Source organism: Ovis aries, chromosome 7, assembly GCF_016772045.2.
Source record: "Ovis aries strain OAR_USU_Benz2616 breed Rambouillet chromosome 7, ARS-UI_Ramb_v3.0, whole genome shotgun sequence".
In the NCBI taxonomy this organism is placed as follows: Eukaryota; Metazoa; Chordata; class Mammalia; order Artiodactyla; family Bovidae; genus Ovis; species Ovis aries.
In genome coordinates this window covers 49,941,005-49,962,591 of record NC_056060.1, presented here as the reverse complement: position 1 = coordinate 49,962,591, position 21,587 = coordinate 49,941,005, and the positions used below count along the sequence as shown (strand labels likewise).

The following is a 21,587-nucleotide window of genomic DNA, read 5'->3' as shown; positions in this document are numbered from 1 at the left end:
GGCCTTGCACCCCCTCTCGTACCCAGCCAACATCCACACCTCATCCAAGCTGCATGCCAAGCCTCATCCTTCTGCCCCCAGAGTTAGATTCCTTCTCCTCTTGGCTTCTATCATCTCTTTACCTATTTCTTGCATGTATCACACTGTATTTTATTATATATTTTTTGCCTCCTTGCTAACGTTTCCACCTTCCCTATAACAGTGTGAGCACTTCGAAGAGAGGAAGAGGCTGCATCTTAGTCCAATCTGTGCATGTGTACTGTGCTAAGTTGCTTCAGTCGTGTCCAACTCTTTGTGACCCCATGGACTGAGGCCCACCAGGCTCCTCTGTCCCTGGGATTTTCCAGGCAAGAATTGTGGAGTGGGTTGCTACACCCTCCCCCAAGGGATCTTCCCAACCAAGGGGTTGAGCTGCATCTCTTGTGTCTCCTGCATTGGCAGACAGGTTCTATACTCCTAGCGCCACCTGGGAAGCCCTAATCTGTGCGTGTGTGCTCAGTAGCTCAGTCGTGTTCGACTCTTTGCGACCCCATGGACTGTAGCCTGCCAGGCACCTCTGTCCCTGGGGTTTTCAGGCAAGAATTGTGGAGTGGCTTGCCATTTCCTCTTCCATCTCTGCATAGTGCATGGTATATAGTAGGTGCTAGATAAATGCTGATGAGTGTTTTAACACAATTGATTGAATAAGTGGATAAACATCTAGGTCCAAGAGAGGGGTCCTTCTGGCTCCAACTCATCCCACAAAGCAAGATCACATTTTGTGTGTATCCAGAGGCTTTTTGAGTTAGGACAAGAGTTTATCCTAAACTCTTAAAGAGTTGTTATCACTGGTCCACTTTCTACATCATCTATAATCCATTCCATTGGTTCATACACACATGTGCACATACACACACATTCACAATCACACACACACACATATGCACACATTTCTTCCCTAAGTGGGTCCCAGACCAACACCAAAGAAAGAAATATCCCTCCCTGTTCTGTCCCCACTCAGACAAATTAATTCTAAGCACAAGAGGAGAGAGCCCAGGCCGTGCAGGAATGGGCCAGATGAACCCAAACCCGTGCCTTAGAAGTAAGGCTCTGTGGAGCAGGGTAATCGCCAATTGGGTTTTCTCACCTGCCTGGCAGCTCTTGACTTCCCCTCGTATGTGAGAGGGGCACAACCTGGCTCAGAGGCCTCCCACATTATTCTCCCCTCCCAGGCAGTCTGAAGGGAGCCTACTGGCTAAGCTCTGGCCTCTGCAGGCCCAGGCAGAGGGACTGGGCCTACAGAACCACTTCAAGGACCAAGCTCTGCTCCTCTGCCAGGTCCTGCCTGCCAAGACAGGTCCATGGAGTCATTTGTGGTACTCATTAGCACTTGTGCAGCTCTTCAATTATTCCTATATTACTCGGTAGCCCCCAGAACGCTGCAGGAGAATCCAAAAAGTTGATTCCAAGCCCACCCTCCCAGCAGGGACTCCACTGGAGCAGCCCCAGGTTATGGAGGATGGAAACCAGGGACCATTTGTTCCCCAGGGGTAGATGAGACCCACTGTGGCAAAGGGCCTCCCTGTCTGCCTGTTTTGTTCTCATCTTCCGTGGATGACTGAGATGGGAGGGAAATCCCACATCATTTACTCCAGGTCTTCCAGCTGCTAGCTCAGTGCAAAGAAGGCTGATGGAGCCCAAGTTTGAGGGCCAGCGTCAGTGTGCTCCTTGACTGGGAAAAGAGGCTTAGTCCCTCTGAACACTGGTCTCTAGTCCCTGTCCTGCCTCCTGAGTGGTGAGGACTAATCATATACGTGAGCGGACTCTGAAGTATTAAGGGGCATGTCAGTGTGACTCGGTGGGTCACAGAAAGCTGTCTGAGCTCTCCCTACAACCAGACAATTCAGGGAGAGGGACAGAAGCCAGACCCTGGCTCCAAAGAGCTGGTTCCTACTGCTTGCCAACAAGGTAACCAGGGAAGACAGAGAGCAAAGGACAGACCTCCAGACTGAGGTTCCCTAGGGGCCTGAGCAGGTGTCACCACTGGGTCAGGAGAGAAAGTGTCAAGCAGGTTGGGTCAACACCTCCTCACAAGCCAAACAAGCAAAGCCAGAAGATCGAGAGCACACAACCCCCGAGACGCCTGGTTTTTAAATATATGTCTGAGCAGGCCCTGTGCTAGTCTGTTGTGTGTGTGAGAGAGAAGACAGAAAAGTAAGGGAAGTTGGTAATTACAGTTTCTAACCCACCGAGAGCATGGCAAAAACTCATCTAGAAACATCACCCCTCCCCCACACCATACTCCTTTACAGCTTCAATTATTATGCACATGGACACACCTCCCAGCGTCCTTTACCCTTTCCTTCAGGATGCACAGAGGCTGTGTCAGGCTTGCAATGGCACCCTGGTCTTCCTAGGGAGGCAGGCAGACCCCCCCCCCCCAACCTCACTACACTATTTGACCTGAAGGTTAGTTTAAAGCAGGCAAGCAAGCAACCAACCAGCCTGCAAATACTAGCCTTTTTCTGCCTTACTGTTTCCTCTGTCCATCCCTTCTCCCCTTACTCCTTCATGACACACTCATGGTGGGCTTACCCCACTTTACTCCTCTGAGCTTATTTCTGTCAGGCCTCATCCCCTTGCTCAGGTCTGATTCAAGCCTCCCCTCCCCCGTGGAGGCTTCTGAAATTCTCTCTTCTCTGAATACTGGGCTACTTGCAGCTAACCTGTTGTTTTTTTAGTCAATTTTTATTGGAGTATAGTTGCTTTACAATGCTATGTTAGTTTCTACGACACAACAAAGTGAATCAGCTATATGCATACATACATCCCCTCTTTTTTGGATTTCCTTCCCATTTAGGTCACCACAGAGCACTATAGTAGGTTCTTATAGTTATCTATTTTGTACACAGAATCAATAGTCAGCTATGTGTTTTGAACACTTACCATGCGAGGCATTCATTGTGCTAAACCCTATGAATGAATTTTTATTTCATCTTCCCTATAATCCTATGATCTTTATTCATCAGATGACATAGCTAAGGCTCAAAAGATTACATAACTCACTCAGGCTCACACAGCTAGTAACTGGCAAAGCCAGGATTCAAGACCAAGGGTCCTAACTCTAAGCCAGTATGGCCATGTGCAAAGAGAGTGGCTCTCCAGTCCACAGACCAGAGTCTGAACTCAAGCTCTAATACTGACAACCTTGGGGAAGTCTCAACACTCTCTGAGAATGGGTCTCTTCGTATAACTGCACCAGCTGTGGTTAGCCTGAAAGGACCTCTCCCAGTAAAGGCCACGCCCCTCTCCTGGTGCCTCCCAGTGCCATAACACTCCTTCTAATGCCCTGTTCACTCTGACCAATCATCTCACAGGCAGACTGGGCGATCAGTCCTGTCTACAGCCAAAACACCCTGAACGTGCCCAATCTGATCTGATCTCAGAAGCTAAGCAGGGTCAGGTCTGGTTAGCACTTGGATGGCAGGGAGATCAGTCCCTTCAGTGGGACACCAAGGTTTATGCTCTGGGTTCCTACAACCTACATAGCTATTCTAAGGGAAAGTTACATAAATGTTTAAATTGGTGAATCGAAGTCTTTAGAAGGATGCTTCACCAAAAACATTTTTGCCTCTGTGGGAGTCTATAACCCAGACCAAGTCAAGCTTTCAGAACCTGCTCTGCTCTCTCCCGTGTGCTCTCCCCTCCCCTGCAGCCCCTTCTTGCTGTGATGTATCCACAACGTGCCAGCCCAGGCGGACTCCGGCTTCCTGCCCACCGCTCACCTTCCTGCTATAGCACCAACCCTCTTGTCCCAGCTTATCTCCTCCATCTGAACCCCTGCAACCAGCCTGGGCCAGCCATGCTCCTCCTCTTAACAGGAAAGAGAGAAAAATGCTTCAGGTCTCCTCTCTGTGAGATTGAGCACATATCTGTCTTATCCAGTCCTGTCTTTCCAGCCTCTCTCCTGCTCTCTTCCTCAGCAGCCCAGCCTTGGGTACTTACCACCTTTTCCAGCTTCCCATCCAGCCCCTTAGGATTCTCGACTGTTGTGCTCATCTGGGGGAAGAAAACATCAAATAAAGGTACTCATTATTTTTGAACATTTGACTTCACAATACCTCTTACATGACTCTCAAATATTGAGGTCAATACACAAAAAATCATTTAAATTGCCTGATATTAAAAACTCTGACCCAGAGAGGAAAAAGCTCCTTGAATGATGTTACATTGATACAAGAGATACAATGACAGGTTTCCAAGATGAAAGTAATGGATCAGAAAATAGAACAGTAGAGAAAACAGATGAAAGGCAAATAACCCCATTTGAAATCCAAAGCTTTCATTTTGGGGGAAAATATTGCCAAAAGCACTATTTTGTGTTAAATAGATCATGATGAAAGGAACACACACTTGCCTCCTTCTCAAGCTTTTATCCCCCAATATACATGTCCCTCGGAGAAGGCAATGGCACCCCACTCCAGTACTCTTGCCTGGAAAATCCCATGGACGGAGGAGCCTGGTAGGCTGCAGTCCATGAGGTCGCCAAGAGTCGGACACGACTGAGCGACTTCACTTTGACTTTTCACTTTTATGCATTGGAGAAGGAAATGGCAACCCACTCCAGTATTTCTTTCCTGGAGAATCCCGGGGATGGAGGAGCCTGGTGGGCTGCCGTCTATGGGGTCACACACAGTCGGACATGACTGAAGCAACTTAGCAGCAGCAGCAGCAGCATACATGTCCCTTTCTGTCTTTAAATACAGTGGCCTTTGTTGTGACTATTTCCTGAACTGTGATGCTGGCAATGTAAGTACTGTGGGCACCTGTGGTTGGGCAGTGCCACCTGAGTGACAGAGCCAGGCTCATCAGACCTCAGCTTCCCATCCACAGGGTTAGCTGAGCCAAATACCAGCCTGCTCTCCCCTACACCGAGAACTCAACACGGCTTTTCAGTAGAAGAGCACATAGTGACAAATACTTAACTAGTACAAAGAAAGCATTTTATTTAGCCTGAGATTTAAAGAGCCTAAAGCCTCTGAACCACTCTTCTTTCATTGCTATTTATCACAGCCTAAGCCAGTCTTGAGCTTCTCAGGTTTGAGCAGTAATGCAATTTTCTTTTTTTTAATATTTATTCATTTATCTATTTATTTATTTGGCTATATTAGATCTTAGCTGCACTATGTGGGACCTTCATTGCAGCTCATGGGCTTTTCTCTAGTTGCAGCTCAAAGGCTCTAGAGCTCAGGCCCAGTAGTTGAGATGCATGGGCTTAGTTGCCCCATGGCATATGGAATCTTAGTTCCTCAACCAGGCATCAAACCACTTCCTCTGCATTGGAAGGCAGATTCTTAACCACTGGTTGTTGCTCAGTTTCTAAGTCATATTTGACTCTTTGTGACCCCATGGTTTGTAGCAGGCCAGGCTTCCTTGGCCTTCACTGTCTCCTGGGATTTTGCTCAGACTCGTGTCCATTGAGTCTGTGATGCTACAGGCTCTATGGTAGGGCTAATGATGACCTCCTCCAAGAGGACTTATGCCAATATGCCACACCTCCCAGGACTGCTGCTGCCAATGCCCCTGTCCACAGCAGACCATTACTAACCCATGTGTCCGCAGGAGACCCTCAGATGCTCACAGGCTGGTCTGGCTCAGTCTCCTGCGGGGTCATGGCTCTTTTGCCCCGGGTCCTGGTGCACACAAGGCTGTGTTTGTGCCCTCCCAGATTCTCTGGTGGGTATGGGGTTTGATTTTAATGTGACTGCACCCCTCCTACTGTCTCATTGCTGTTTCACCTTTATCCTTGAACATGGGGAATCTTTTTTTGGTAGGTTCCAACATCCTCCTGTCAGTGGGTGTGCAGCAGCTAGTTGCAGTTTTGGTGTTATAGCAGAAGATGAGTGCACGTCCTTCTTTTCCACCATCTTGAAAATACATGTAACCAGTGGGCCACCAAGGAAGTCCCAGAATGCAATTTTCTAACTCACTTTCAGTCTTCTTGGAGTTGGTCCTAGAACTTTCAGCAACATCACCAGGCATCAAAACAGTGGGGTCTTTCTTGTACTTTACCTTTAAAGTGCAAATATAAGAATAGGACTATTACTGGTTTGCTCTAGAGTAAATAAAAGCCCTATTATTTCAGCCCTATCACATCTCTAGACCTTTGGAGTTTCTATATCTCATCCCTTCAGAGACCAGAAGATTCTTGGTCACATATGGCCCCCATGAGCCCTCGTCCCTCCTGTCCTTCCCGTCAGAAGAGGTCAACTTGGCTCACCTCAGTGCCTCCCTAACCTCAACTCTTTGCCCTGTGGAGTGGGATGTGCTTACTGATGGACTAGGTGGCACCAGTAGAAAAGAACTCACCTCCAGTGCAAAAGGTATAAGAGACACAGGTTCGATCCCTGGGTCAGGAGGATTTCCAGGAGGAGGACATGGCTCCTCCACTCTAGTATTCTTGCCTGGAGAATCCCATGGACAGAGGAGTTTGGCAGACTACAGTCTATAGGGTTGTAAAGAATTGGACATGACTGAAACAACTTAGCATGCAAGCACAATTGATACTTATTTGCTCCAGTGGTTTTCACACTGGCTTCTGACATAGCCTGCTCTTACATAGTACTAATGAAGAGTTAAGGTTTTAAAAACCACATTTGGAAAGAATTCTGTGAAATTCCACAAGAAAATGGGAAAAGTTTTAAATGTGAAATTAAAGTGATTGGATAAATAAAGATAATAGGAAATTACTGAATGCAGGGCTGGGTTTTACAGAAGAGAAGAAGACCAAATGTCCAACTGAGAGCAGAGCTGAGGTATGATCTCTAATGGTGGAGTTCAAAGATGATACAGTGAGCTGGAGGGAGCCAATGAAGGGCTTGGGTCAGACATTCATGTGCCTGAGAAATCAGCTACAGCAGGAAGATTCAGACAAGTGTAGAGAGTCAAAAGTGGGAAGTTAAGTCACAGAGGGCAATCATCACCAATAACACATCCTAGAGTGCCAAGCTCTCTGTCCTCTGCCATCTACTGTGTGTGTGTTTGTGGTCAACCCAGGTACATATAAGTACACATGAAACTAGAGATTGAGAACCAGAGCCCTGATATCAGTTGCTTCTAATTAACACAGGGGCCAAGGAGTTAGATGCTCTGTTGTTTATCTAGTAATCCTCTGAAGTTCTATCAAGCCCCATCTCCTGATGGTTAAATGCCAGTTCCAAAATAGGGAGATTTACTCTCAAAACCAACAGATGTTTGGGCTGTCGTCATTATGCTTGTTTTAAAGTCATTTGTGATTTCACTGTGAAGTCCTGTCTGTATGATTTATTAGAAATCACTTATGTAAGATTATTTGGAAAATCATACTAGTCATGAGGTATCTATTTGTCTCAATGATTTGTCTTTTCACAGCAATGCAATCTGGCATTCTGTAGGAGCATTTGGTCAACTTTCCATCTCATCAAACTAAAAATGTTCTAGAAATCTCCCACACATTTTAAGGTGGCCTTAATCAGATACCTTAGTTTCATGAAAGGTAAGACTAATGTTTTCCATCTTAAATACAATGCATTCTCTAATTAGTTATGGGGTTAGCCACTTAGCTCTCTGGACCTCAGTTTCTCACATATAAAATTAATCAATAAGCTACATCATTGCCATGGCTCCTAAGTTCTAAGGATCTAGTTATTTTAAGTACTTTGTTAGCTATCTTGACCAAACTCTCATCACAGGAGACAAACAGGCTGCAAAGACCAAAATTCTTCTCTGGTTTATACTGTCAGGGACAAAGAAAATTTCCTATCCTTTTAGGTTCTTCTGGCTAGTCTAAGAATTAAATTGATAGGAGAAACATTAACAGAAGACAATCAAATGAAAGTTTAATAATGTGTACATGGTAGAGACCCAAGAAAACAGAGTAACTCACCAAAATAGCTAAAGTCCTCACTTTAAAAGCTGTCTTTAATCAAAGACAAAAATGTATGTTGGGTTTAGTGGTTTGGGACTTCAAAGGACAAGAAGGCAATTCACTTGAAAATGGAAACGCAAATGTCTGGTAAATAAATGTTTGCTGGGCCACCACAGAGACAATGGGTGGAGCGGACTCTGGTCTGCAAGCCCTGCTGAGTCTCCCCCATCACCCTTAGCCAGGTCTCTGGTGTTAGCTCTATTTCAGGAATAGGCCTCTATCTAAATTCTTTTAGGCAGTTAGGGAGAAAGTTCAAGTTTCTTCCTGAATCTTTGTGCATTGATTGTTTTCAACTCAAAATAATCTGCCTGCTAGACTTTCGGGGGTAGAAAATTTTGCTCCCCTACAACACCCATTAGGTCAGAGCCAACCAGTTCATCTGTTGTTTGGGTTCAGTTCAGTTCAGTTCAGTCACTCAGTCGTGTCTGACTCTTTGTGACCCCATGAATCGCAGCACGCCAGGCCTCCCTGTCCATCATCATCTCCCGGAATTCACCCAGACTCACGTCCATCAAGTCAGTGATGCCATCCAGCCATCTCATCCTCGGTCGTCCCCTTCTCCTCCTGCCCCCAATCCCTCCCAGCATCAGAGTCTTTTCCAATGAGTCAACTCTTCACATGAGGTGGCCAAAGTACTGGAGTTTCAGCTTTAGCATCATTCCTTCCAAAGAAATCCCAGGGCTGATCTCCTTCAGAGCGGACTGGTTGGATCTCCTTGCAGTCCAAGGGACTCTCAAGAGTCTTATCCAACACCACAGTTCAAATGCATCAATTCTTCAGCGCTCAGCCTTCTTCACAGTCCGACTCTCACATCCATACATGACTACTCGAAAAACCATAGCCTTGACTAGACGGACCTTAGTCGGCAGAGTAATGTCTCTGCTTTTGAATGTGTTTGGGTTACTTGCTGCTAAACACATCATAATCTTGTCCACATCAAAGGACATCTTCTATTTTTCTGCCCACTCACATGGCCCCATTTCATCATTACCGGAGGCTGAGCATCTGAACTCGTAAGATGCATATGGATTCTCGCTTCTCTTACCAGATCAAATAAAACTCTTCTAATTGTTGCAATTACTGAGTAAGGTCATTTTTCATAGCTCTTTGTTCAGAAAATGATCTGAGTTTTTGTGATGCCTTTATTCCAATGAATAACAGTTACAGATTTCAAAGCATTTTTTAGGCATCTGTTGCCTTATCAGACCCCTCACATAATCCCATTTCCTTTTAATCATAAAGTAGTTTAGGTTCCCTGGTGGTTCCAAGGTAAAGAATCTGCCTGCAATGAAGGAGACACAGATCCAATCCCTGGGTCAGGAAGAGCCCCTGGAGAAGGACACGGCAACCCATTCCAGTATTCTTGCCTGGGAAAACCCCTGGACAGAGAAGCCTGGTGGGCTACACTCCAAGGGTTCACAAAGAGTTGGACACGACTTAGCAACTAAACAACAAGTATGTTACACAACATTCCTGTGAAAAGTCAGAGTATTAGTCGCTCAGTCGTGCCCTACTCTGCAACCCCTTGGATTATAGCCCACCGGGTTGCTCTGTCCATGGAAATCTCCATGTGAAAATGACAACATTCCTACCCATGTGTAAAAGTTATAACAAGTTTTCTTCTAATAAACTTTAGCATGAAACATTATCAAATTCTCTCTGATAATCAATATTTTTTTTTCATTCATTGTACCCCTACCCAAACAACTTACCTGGGGAAACAAATCTGGTAGACCCTTGAAGCATGGATCCAGCTTCCAGGTCACCCCTGGATCTAAGAGCTGCAATGATCTTCAGGGATCACCTGTCCCAATCACCCAGCCCTGAACATGGGGTCTTGTTCCCAGTGACCCAAAGACACCCATCTCTCCAAGGCTTCCTAGTTCGAGGTGCAGAATCTTTGATTATAGGCTCCTTATCTCTGCAAGCTCCCCTGAGTAGCACCTCAGCTCACGGTTTCTGATTTGCACATATTGGGTCCCACTGGATGACTTTTCCTGATGTCTCTCATAAGCATTTTTTCTTGCTTCAAAGAGCCCTTTCCCCACGATGGCTGCTTTGACTTAATGAATTGGTGCCAGCCTTTGTGATCTGCTGCCAGGTCTCCAGGAGGCAGCTTTCCTGGGCTTCGGTCAGCCTGTTACAGAGGCCTCTGGTCTTCCTGCTGGCTGTTTGTTCTGCTCCTTTCTTCCTCCTAATTAATGCCTATGTCTTAACTGAGTGGCCCGTTCTCAAACAGAGTTACAGAGTGATTGATGTGTTTTGTTGTGTTTTCTCTTGGAACCCCTCCTGATCTGCCCAGACTTGAATTAATTGGGGTTTGCTCACTGTTGCAGAGTGATTCGCCCACCAGGTACCCCTTACATCAAGCCCTGCTCACCACTCAGAAAAAACACAGCTAGATGCTGCTTGGCAGATCTTAGTGCTCACAGGGTTTCCAACTGAGGGTCAAGGATAGCTCAGTGGTTGACAGCTTGAACTCTGAGGTTGGCCAGAACAGCCTCTGACTCAACGCTCCTATCAAGGTACTGAAGCTGCCTAAACTCAGTCTCTGAGCCTATAAGAATAAGAGGACCTACTTCATAAAAATGTTGAGAAAAATAATCAAAATCATGCATGGAGAATGTTCAGTACCTGGTAAATTCCAAATGAAATGTATTACTGATTATCCCTCTCAAACCTTGGAGACAGGTAAACAGTTCATCTTATCCCCATATAACGGACAAAAACACTGAGCTCAGAGAGGGCACATGCTCACCCTAGGCCGCACAGTCTGTGCGCGAGTCATGGCAAAGCCAGGGCCTGAATCCAGGTCCTCAACTTCCTAGACTCACAGTCTTTCCACTTCACCAGCAACACCTCTCAGGGCCAAGACCTGTGTCCTCTACAACAGTGGTTCCAAAAGTGTGGTCCCCAGACCCATTGCGTCAGCATCTCCTGGGACATGTCAGATGCGTTGGTTTGGGGGTCCCAGACCTAATGAACCAGAAACTCTCAGGGTGAGGCCCAGTAATAGAAGCTTTAGCAAGGCCTCCAGGGGACTCACACACACTCACGTTTGAGAACCACTGCTTTGGAATAATAATGTCTTTCTTGATCTAACTCCTGAGATGGGTGGTCCATAAGTCCCAATGTGATTCCCAACCTGAGTTACCCTTTCCAGCTCTGTGATATCCTCGCCAGGAATTTGCGGTTAATACCTACTGACAATGTTCAACTGTGTTGTGGTTCTCACGTCTGGACAAACATTAGAATCACTTAGGGAACTTTTAAAATGACACAAAGGCCCACTGCAGAGCAGTTAGAGTTCAGCCTAGATTGAAAACCCCAGCAAAAAAGCTGCCCTATACAGACTCCATGGAACTGTGCTGGGCTTGGGACATTATAGCCACATTAAGGCTTGTGTGCTTTATAATCCACTTTCATTAAATTGGTTTCTTTCCTTCCTGTGAACCTTGGCTCCTCTGCCTGGTCAAGCCCTCCACCTTGCACCCACTTATTTGCACAGCTGCTAGAATTCACACAGAGGTGTTGACTTAGTATATCTCAGCTGTGCTGCCCCTGTCCACACCCAGGGCTGTCCTGCTTGATCTAAAAGGCCATGACAAGGTACGATAAACATAAAGCATTGACTCACTATTGTTCCTATTTTTCTTCTAATAACTTAGAAAGGATCAGAGAAAATTGTTTTATGATCATGTTGGAGTATTAAGGATTCTAAGCTCATTTCCAGGCCAACCAGAGTCACAACCATACACACAGTCAGGGTTACTAAGAGCACAGTATAAGTCTTTTTGACCCTCTCATTGGTTGAGAACATTTGACTTGGGCCCAAGGCTATATAGTAAGGCCTTCTCTTCCAAAACTCTATGGATTGAAAATCAGTTGCTTTCTAAAAGGGCCAGCCCTATTGCTCACCTGGCTCAGATAAGGAGGCTGAGCAGCTTCGGGGTGCGTCACTCACTGCAGGAGCCTTGGCCACCATCTTTACAGCCCAGAGGAGAGAAAGATGCTAGTCTTTACAGGAGTCCCTCCATAGAAGTGACCCACCCGCTAGTAAAATTCTAGTTACTATCATAGAAGTAGATTCTAGTTATTAATGAATAAGGCTTCTGGAGAAGAAACAAACAAACAAACAAAGAATAGGGAAAAAGGCAGGTACTCTGTTCCCAGCATATACCAAGGAGAATCAAGGAGTTGGTGACATTGAACACTGTACAGATCAACAAGAACAGTGCCTCTCTACCCATAGCAGAGCCTGGCTATATGAGGCCAAAGCCCCAGATTGTTGGAGACAGGGAGAAAACGCTCACTTTAAGAAAAAGAAAGCAAAATTACAAGTATAAAATTAGACATGAAAGTACAAAAGACACCTTGTAAGTGAGGGCCTAAGCTTAAACTTCATTTGCTGGGACTTTCCTGGCTTCTCAGTGGCTAAGATTCCAAGTCTCCAATGCAGGGGCCCCAGGTTCAATGCCTGGTCAGGGAACTAGATCCCACATGCTGCAATTCAGAATTCACCTACAACAACTGAAGATCCCACATGTCACAACTGAAAAAAGATCCCACATGCCACAACTAAGACTGAGCACAGCCAAATAATATTTTTTTAAGTTTCACTTGCTGCAGAATAAATTCACCTCTACCTAGACTTTATTTTTTAAGTCACAAAAGTGATTGAGAGTGCTCAAATAATGGAGTTTATGCCAGTTACATACAAGGATCCTGCGTATATCAAAGACCCCAGTATCATATCTTGATCACCTCTCAGTAAACATCTTTCCCAAATGCTAGATGACTTTCCACCTCCTTAGTATCTTCAAGGAATATGTTCTTTGACTTTTAAGAATAAAGGGTATTCACAGGTGCAAACACAAAGACAAGCTTTTAATTTATCGACTTTATTTTTATTAGGCAATATAGTCACATGGTTCACTGTTCAAAAGGTACAAAAGGGTATACAGTGATCAAGTCTGAGTAAACAAAATGCATTTTTATGGACTTCCGTAGTGGTCCAGTGGCTAAGAATCTGCCTGCCAAGGCAGGAGACATGGGTTCAATCCTTGGTCTGGGACGATCCCACATGCTCTAGTGTCACGAAGCCCATGCATCAAACTACTGAGCCCATGCGCCCTAGAGCCACATGCTGTCCCAAGAGAACCCGCCGCAATGAGAAGCCCATTCACTGCAGCTAGAGAAAGACTGCACGCAGCAACGAAGACCCAGTGGAGCTAAATAAAAGAAAAAAATGTACTGTTTCTGTAAAAAAGTAAAACTTAAAAAAACAAAAATACAGAAAGTATCACATTTAACCCCATGATCCAAAGTCAAAACTTTAGGTCTATCTAACACAATCCAACTACAAGTAGATAAAGGTGGAGGTTTATCCTTTTGTCTGCTTGCCTTTCAATTTCCTAATATCTAACACCTCTCTAGTCTTCTAAGCAAGGGGAGAGAAATAGGCTTCCATAAAGAAAGGCAGAAAAAATTGAAGCATGGCAGCATTTTGTGGGGGAAATCATAAACTTTTGAAATGTACAGAGGCCTCAGCACATATCCAGTGATCTAGGAGTCTAGGCCAAAGATACAGATGGCTTTCAGTTCAGGTACCAATTCCATTCCATCAGAGATGACCGCTGTATGGAGGATTTTAAGATGATACTAGGCGTGGTATAGAAGAATGACTAACAATCCATTAGCCATATCAGTCATGGTCACAGAAGGGCAAAGAAATGATCTGAATGCTGCACATACGTCATAGTGATGTAGAGGTGGGTTAAACAGTGACTAAAAAAGTATTTAGAGTAGAGTCAGTCCTCCAAAAGTTTAACTAAATGAATGAATTAAACCAAAGAGAGAAGAAAGACCACCCAATCCTCATTGTGTAGAGAGGCTTAGGAAAGGCAGGTTGCCTAAGGGTGGGCCTCCAGCCTCCCCATAACCTCACCCAATCCTATCTGTCCTTGGTAGCTCTCTCCCTGTAGCCCTCTCCCTCCTCTGTCTCTTTAGGCTCCCCTCCTGCTGCTCTTGCACACCTCCCCACTGAAGCTCCCTGGTGGCAGGGGCCCAGTTGTGTGCATTTCCTTAACTTCCTTTATGCCTTGCACAGCATCCCTCACAGACTATGAACTTTCCATATTTACCCAGTGCACTTAAGCTCTTTTTCATGGAGAAAGCAAGAGAATTCCAGAAAACATCTACTTCTGCTTCACTGACTGCACTAAAGCCTTCGACAGTAGGAATCACAACAAACGGTGGGAAATTCTTAAAAAGATGGGAATACCAGACCAAGTTACCTGCCTCCCAAGAAACCTATACGCAGGTAAAGAAGCAACAGTTAGAACCTTACATTGAACAATGGATGGATTCAAAATTGGGAAAGGACTACGACAAGGGTGTACATTGTCACCCTGCTTATTTAACTTATATGCAGAGTACATCATGTAAAATGCCAGGCTGGATGAATTATAAGCTGGAATCAAGATTGCCAGGAGAAATATCAACAACCTCAGATATGTAGATTATACCAGTCTCATGACAGAAAGTGAGGAGGAACTAAAGAGCCTCTTGATGGGAATGAAGAAGCTGGCTTGAAGCTCAGCACTCAAAAAACTAAGATCATGGTATCCAGTCCCATCACTTCATGGCAAATAGATAGGGAAAAAGTGGAAGCAGTGACAGATTTTATTTTCTTGGGCTGAAAAATCACTGTGGATGGTGACCACAGCCATGAAATTAAAAGACACTTGCTCCTTGGAAGAAAAGCTATGGCAAAACTAGACAGCATATTAAAAAGCGGAGACCCCACTTTGCTGATAAAGGTCAGTATAGTCAAAGCTATGGTTTTTCCAGTAGTCATGTACAGATATGAGAGCTGGACCATAAAGAAGGCTGAGAGCCAAGAATTGATGCTTTTGAACTGTGGTGCTAGAGAAGACTCTTGAGAGTCCCTTGGACTGCAAGGATATGAAACCAGTCAATCCTAAAGGAAATCAACTCTGGATATTCATCGGAAGGACTGATGCTGAAGCTCCAACACTTTGGCCACCTGATGTGAAGAGCCAGCTCATTGGAAAAGGCCCTGGTACTGGGAAAGATTGAGGGCAGGAGGAGAAGGGGGCAACAGAGGGTGAGATGGTTGGATGGCATCATCGACTCAACAGACATGAGTTTGGGCAAACTCTAGGAGATGGTGAAGGACAGGGAAGCCTGGTGCTGCAGTCCATGGGGTCACAGAGAGCTGGACACGACTAAGTGATTGAACAACAAACAACAACAAAGAAGGGTGAGTGTTTCTGGTAATTTTGAAACAACCACCACCCTCTAGCCCTCCAACACTGGCACAGGGGAGCTGGACAACCAGCTGGAGGGGCAGGGCAGCAGCTAAAAAAAGTATCCACCCAAGTCCCAACTACTCAGACCCAAGGCCTCAACCAAGGACAACCCAGCCCTGGCCTAGGGCCCCAGTGCCTGAACACTGGGTATCAGCTCAGAGCAGAGAAGGCTGCTGGGAGCGTGTGGTTCCTGTATTTCCTGCACACATGCTGCTGGAGTGGGTTTTATGTGACCAGAGAGAGGCAGAGAAAACTGATGAGAAATCAGAGATCTGCCAGACCGTCAGAGATGAACCACAGGAACTGCTTTTGTCTAAAAATATGCCATTTCTGAAGGGAAAACAGTCATTAGAGGGTGTGAGAAGCCCCCGTGGTGAGGAAAGCAAAACAGTACGACTCACTGGGAGGCCAGTGGAACAACAGAGAAGCACATTACCCACCCACTTCCTGTGCGATTAGCAAGGCTTCAGGAGGATGAAAGGCAAGCAGACAAAATGACAACCCACAGACAAAACTCCAGGGGAAATGTCTGGGGACAGCATGTGAAGATGCAGCCGGGAGGTAGGAGGAGAGGAAACTGTTCCAGTTAATATTTTTCTCACATTAGCTGGTTCAGCTGTGGATGATAGTTTCCTGTGTCCTTACTGTATGCCAGGTGCAGTGAGGGGCTTTGCCTACATCATCTCTTGCCTTCCTTGAAAGAACACAGAGGAGAAAGAATGTGAGTCTAAGAGGTTAGATGACTTGTCCAAGGTCACAGAGCTCATAAGGGACAAAGACAGGCTTTCATGCCAGGTTCCCTGACCTCAAATCTCTTGCTCATTCCAGTGTACCCATTCTGCCTCCCAAAGGATTAAGGGTCCTGATTATCTCCAATCTAGACAAGTCAGGTTGGCCTGACTATGGCCATTTGACAGTCTCTAACTTGTCTCACCGGCTTCCCCACTGGCTCAGCAGTAAGGAATCTGTCTGCAATGCAGGAGATGCAGGAGACATGGGTTCGATCCCTGGGTCAGAAAGATCCCCTGGAGGAAGGCATGACAACCCACTCTAGTATCCTTGCCTGGAGAATCCCACGGACAGAGGAGCCTGGCCGACTACAGTCCATGGGGTCACAAAGAGTCAGACACTACTAAAGTGAGTGAACACACATGCATGCTTCTTGTTTCACACTGAAGCAAATCTGGGTAAAAGGAAAGCTGTCCCCTTTTTGACTCACTGTCAGCTAAAACCATGTTGTAGCCACACCAGATCCATCTGCTCACCCAAAAGTGGTGGGAGTAGTCTTGGAGTGGGAGGGTAACCCTTGATCTGAAGCCCTTCTACATCCAGTGTGAGGCAACCGTCCCTCCTCCGCTGAGAGCTCCAGGGACGGGGGCAGGGAGCAGGGGAACCTCAGGTGGGAGAGGCGAGGACAGTTCTTCCAGGCACCACCTGACCACTAGGGAGCACATCCTCTGTGCTAGGAGCAGGAAAGAGCACTTTACACGCATTTCTCTTGAAACAGGCGATCTGTCACCGTCTTGTAGAGAAAGAAACAAGTCTCCTCTATGCTGAGCCCAGATAGAGCATCTCCGAGCTCTCTCTCACATGTCGAAGCTTGGCGTTTGGGAGCACAAAGAGCTGCATCTTCTCCGTGAAGACATGAAGGGTCAGGGTGAGGGTAACGGCTTCTTCAGTCCCTCAACCCAAGCTAAACATCCTCAGGCCCCTCCACTGCCCTCTGTGTCACAGTCCTCATGCTGTCAAGGGCACGAACCACTCCCAGGCTGGGGCAGCCAGAGCCGGCTGCTGGGTGTCCAGGTCCCCATGGACTCAGGACCTCCGCCCAGCGGCCAAAGCAGAGAGGCTCCCTTCTGTCCACCAAACTGCCCGTGCTGAGGGAACAATGGTTTCTCAGATGCCCCCTCACGCAGCCCCTTCTCAACCCTCCCTTGTCAGACCTTCCCAAGTCAGAGCTCTGAAGCCACCTTGGGCAGCTCTCTCTCCCTCCCGGCACATCTGGCCAGTCACGAAGTCCACCGACCCTCATTTCACCACAGGTCTCACAGCCTGCCTGCCCTGTGCTCCCTGACTCCCATGCTCTCCGCACCCTGACCCCCCCTGCCCTCACGCCTGCTCTAGACCCCCAGCAGCTCCCACTCTCCCATCCAACCTTTCTCTGCAATCCCAGCGATGTTTCAAAGAGGCAGATTTAATCACATTTTCTTCCCAGCTCCTCACAGCCTCCACAGAAAATGCAACTGAGCCTGGTCACCACGGCCCTCCACCCGCTCCCCTGCCTGCTTGCTGCCCCTCTCCAGTGGCCCACAGCTTCCTGAATACGTCCTCTTTCCCCTGCTCTGCCCAGCATACTCTTGCTCTTCCTTCAAGGCCAATTCCACTGTCTTTTCTCCATCACCTCCTCCCTGTCCTTTCTGCCCTCGTATCAGAGGTGACTGTCCCTTCCTGTTTCCCATGATCGCAGCTTCATCCTCACCCCCACTGAGGCACTCTGGAACTACACTGCAACTGCTGACTTATTTGTCTGTCTCCATCAGGAAACCGCAAAACTGTGACGAGGTGACCTCTGTGCTCGGCCTTGAGCAAGAAATGGATTTACATCAAAGGGAGACACTGAAGGACACACGAGATGGGTCATGACATTCCGTCCCCATGAAACAGACGGCCCAGGACCTGGGCAGAGGCCCAGACCTGTTTAACTGTGCGGAACCTTAGGTTAACAACAGGCACCACTGTCAGCACTTTCCTTAGGCCAGGAACTAGGTGAAGCTCTTTACCTGTATTACGTTGTTTAATAAGATTGAGTGACTTAATTTATAGAAAGTGGTTAGCACAGTGCCTGACACAGAGTGAGCACTGACCAAATGTTAGCAATAAAAGTGACATATCATTTAGTGGACACTTCTTTTAATTGCTAAAAATTATTTATGTGTTTTTGGTTTGCTTGTTTGCTGCCTGGCTCTCTGTTGCTTTGCACAGGCTTTCTCTAGCTGCAGTGAGTGGGGGGCTACTCTTTGCCGTGGTTCCCAGGCTTCTCACTGCGGTGGCTGCTCTTGTTGAGGGGCACAGGCCCTAGGGCACCTGGGCTCAGTAGTTGAGGCTCCTGGGCTCTAGAGTGTGGGCTCAGTAGTTGCGGCATATGGGCTTAGTTGCCCCTCAGCAGGGGAAATCTTCCCAGACCAGGGATTGAGCCCATGTCCCCTGCATTGGCGGGCAGATTCTTAACCACTGGACCACCAGGGAAGTCCAGGGACACTCCTTATGCCAGACAGAGTGCCAAGCATGGTCCATGAGTTGTCTCACCTCTCACAACAACCCTAGCAGGATGCTGTTCTCATATGTCCCCATTTCACAGATGAAGACCCTGAGTCTCAGCTGGGCTAAGCGATCAGTACAGCAATGATGAACTTGGGCCTCCAGCCCAGGTCCATCTGCTCTGGCGCCCAGGTTCTCTGAGTCTCTGGTACAGCTGAGAGCCAGGCAGTCCCTAGGGCTCATTTGGGAAGATAGCAGGATAGGTTCCCTCCGAGCAGAGCCTATGAACTGTCCAGGGGAGACACAGGTACTGGAAGGCTTCCTTTTTCATCCTATTTATTCTAATCTCGCATTTTGCCTATCATCCTCCAAGAGACACAGCCCCAGGAAGTGATGTAGACTGGTTCCTCTTGATTTCTTCTTTGTGTGCCAAGTAGTTATGCCTTTCTTCTGGGCTGGCAATAAGTTGGAGTCAGTCCCCTCCTTCATGCAGCTTGGCAAACTGAGGCCCCAACCATTACCGTGATTCACACTAAGAATAGAATACATAGGGGTCAGTCCATTAGCTGGTCTGGGCCCCATTCTGCTGGCTGTATAACAAATGACAGTGGCATGGTGCCAGGAAAGGAGCATGGGGTTAGCCATGAGACCCTCTGAAGCACCAGTTCTGCCAGATGCTAGCTCTGTGACATTTTGAACAAGCCTCTCTGAGCCTTACTTCCTCACCTATGAAACAAGGCAAAGACCTCCTTCCTCACAGGGCTGGGTCAGAATCAAATGGATGGCACATGTTCCCAGTTTGGGAGGCTGTAAAATGTTCTATAATTGCTGCCTGGTAACAGTTGGCTCAAAGTTCATTTGGCCTTGAACTCCACAGCCTCTCTGTTTCTGTTGGCTTGCATTGTGCCCAGGGTTCTGCCTGCAGTCCACCAATAATCAGGCTCATTCTGACTCGTGTCAATCAAGAGCAGCAATGTCTCAGTATAATCAGTCCTGCACCAGGGTGGCTGGGTTCCCCATCAGCCAGTGTTCATCAAGCTCTGACTGAGAGCATCCCCACCAAGCTCCTTTAGGTTTTCCTTTTTAATGATTATTATTATCACTTTATTTAGTTATGTTTTGGTTGCTCTGGGTCTTCGTTGCTGCACGGGCTTTCTCTAATTGGAGCCGGTGGGGGCTGCTCTTCATTGCAGGGCACATGCTTCTCACTGTGGTGGCTTCTCTTGTTGCAGAGCATGAGCTCCATGTGCACAGGCTTTAGTAGTTGCAGTGTGTGGGCTCAGTAGCTGTGGCGCATCGTCTTTAGTTGCTCCTTGACATGTGGAATCGTTCCAGACTGGGGATCGAACCCATATCCCCTGTATTGCCAGACAGACTCCCATCCACTGTACCATCAGGGAGGTCCCACTTTCCCTTTAAAAATATTTTCCCTTCAACTGAAGTCACAGGCGTTGGATAAGGAAGCCAGAAGGTTGTCTGTACAGTTTCTTCCAGGGAAGAAGGGGAAATCTGCCATCTCTGACCTTCTAAAACAAAACCTGCCTTGGATTTCCTCTGCCAAGATATGTCTTAGAATGGGGTAAGGTGCTTCTGAGGCCCCATGAGCCCCATGATAGCTAAAGAAAGAAGTGATAGAAGGAGGAAGGGCTGAGACAACCACCTTAATTCAGGCGCTGGGCCCCAAGTTTCCAGAAATCCCACTTAGCAGTTCATCCACATGGACCAGCCCTTGGGGACAGAGCTGGAAAGGGCTGGGAGAGAGAAGATGTGAGTGGGGCCCACAGCCATTTTACAGGCTTTTGAAATCTATTACTTTGGGGAAAATATTCTCTATGTCATCTTAAAGGGCACAAAACCCCACAGTGAGGAAAATAAAACGTTTGACGAGCATTGGTAACGTGTCCCCTTTAAGCCTGTAGAAGACTTATGTCTACCCTGACCAATCCTGTTGGAAGTTCCCACAGAGTCTCAGAGATGGATGATGTAGAAGTTAGAAAATGCCTGTGTTTTCAGCCTTGCCTTAATTTATGGATTTGCCCAGGGAAGCAGTGATTGAATTTCATTTGGGGAATAAAATACTAGATCTCCAGGGAAGCCAGGCCTCAAGCAACAGATTTTCACTTCCCCTTCGCTTATGAGGACTGGCCTGGTTCTTGGGGAAAATTTGAACAACCTGCCAGTTTGCAGGGATCCACGAATCCCTCCATGACAAGCCACCTACTTCTCCAACCTCCTCTCACTTCTCCCACTCATGTCAGAGGGACCCACACCCTGTACCCAAACCCTATCACCTGCCCCGGCTCTGGTTTTCAGCTCCTGCCTGCAAAAGGCCCATCTCCTCCACACAACTCAGCTTATCCAAGGCTCACCCATCACAAAGTCCTTCCTGATAACCCCCACCACCACTTGCCTTGCTGTCAAGTTTGGCTGATTGATGCCTGAAATATAAGAATAAACAGTAATTATAAAAGCTTCCATTTCCTGAGCTGAGTATCAGGTACTTTACTCTTCTAAAAACCCCATCATGGCTGTGGTTTATCTCCATTTCATAGATAAGAAAACTAGGACCTAGAGAGCTTATGCAAACTGCCCAAGATCACATAGCTGGTAAGAACTGACCTCAGAGTATGGTTCTAAACCTATCGCCTGCCATCTCTCCCAAGAACAAAGCTTTCAGACCACAGACCACTTCTACCCTGCACTACTAAAATTAGTGTGCGTTTGTTTGGTAGCCTTTACAGGGTTATTGCTCAGTGGGCAAAGACAATGAATGATTCTTCAGACCCCAGACAGTACTGAGCTCTCAGAAATGAATGAATGAATATGAAAACGTGCATCAAACTGGAAAGCTAAAGCAACTTTTATAAACATTGAAAGGATGTCATGTCAAGGAAGATCTATTAAGCAACAAAATAACCTATATTCTGACGGGCTCTGTGTCCCAGAGATGAAGCCAGAGTTTACTGGACTCTCAGATGTTCAATGAATTTCCACCTTCCAATCTGTAAGACCCAGTTATCTGTTTAGCACTAATTTCCAGTCTCGTAGCA

General features: G+C 46.8%; 2 protein-coding genes and 1 long non-coding RNA gene across 5 annotated transcripts in view; 1 reads left to right on the top strand and 2 right to left on the bottom strand.

Annotated features, from left to right (window-relative positions):
• The window catches only part of LIPC (lipase C, hepatic type), a 187,223-nt gene that overhangs the window by 56,419 nt on the left and 109,217 nt on the right, over positions 1-21,587 (top strand). The window lies entirely within an intron of this gene.
• The window catches only part of LOC121819974 (uncharacterized), a 193,011-nt gene that overhangs the window by 116,817 nt on the left and 54,607 nt on the right, over positions 1-21,587 (bottom strand). The window contains exons 2-3 of the long non-coding RNA XR_009601210.1: positions 5,970-6,051; positions 3,985-4,038 (exon numbers count right to left, since the gene is read on the bottom strand). This is a non-coding gene — a long non-coding RNA (uncharacterized LOC121819974). The remainder of the gene's footprint in view (positions 1-3,984; positions 4,039-5,969; positions 6,052-21,587) is intronic.
• Positions 1-21,587, bottom strand: part of LOC114115613 (acidic leucine-rich nuclear phosphoprotein 32 family member E-like) — a 34,304-nt gene that overhangs the window by 8,607 nt on the left and 4,110 nt on the right. Inside the window, exon 2 of the mRNA XM_042252393.2 lies at positions 1-21,587. This exon is cut by the window's left edge and continues 8,607 nt beyond it. The gene's annotated coding sequence lies outside the window, so the exon portion shown is untranslated.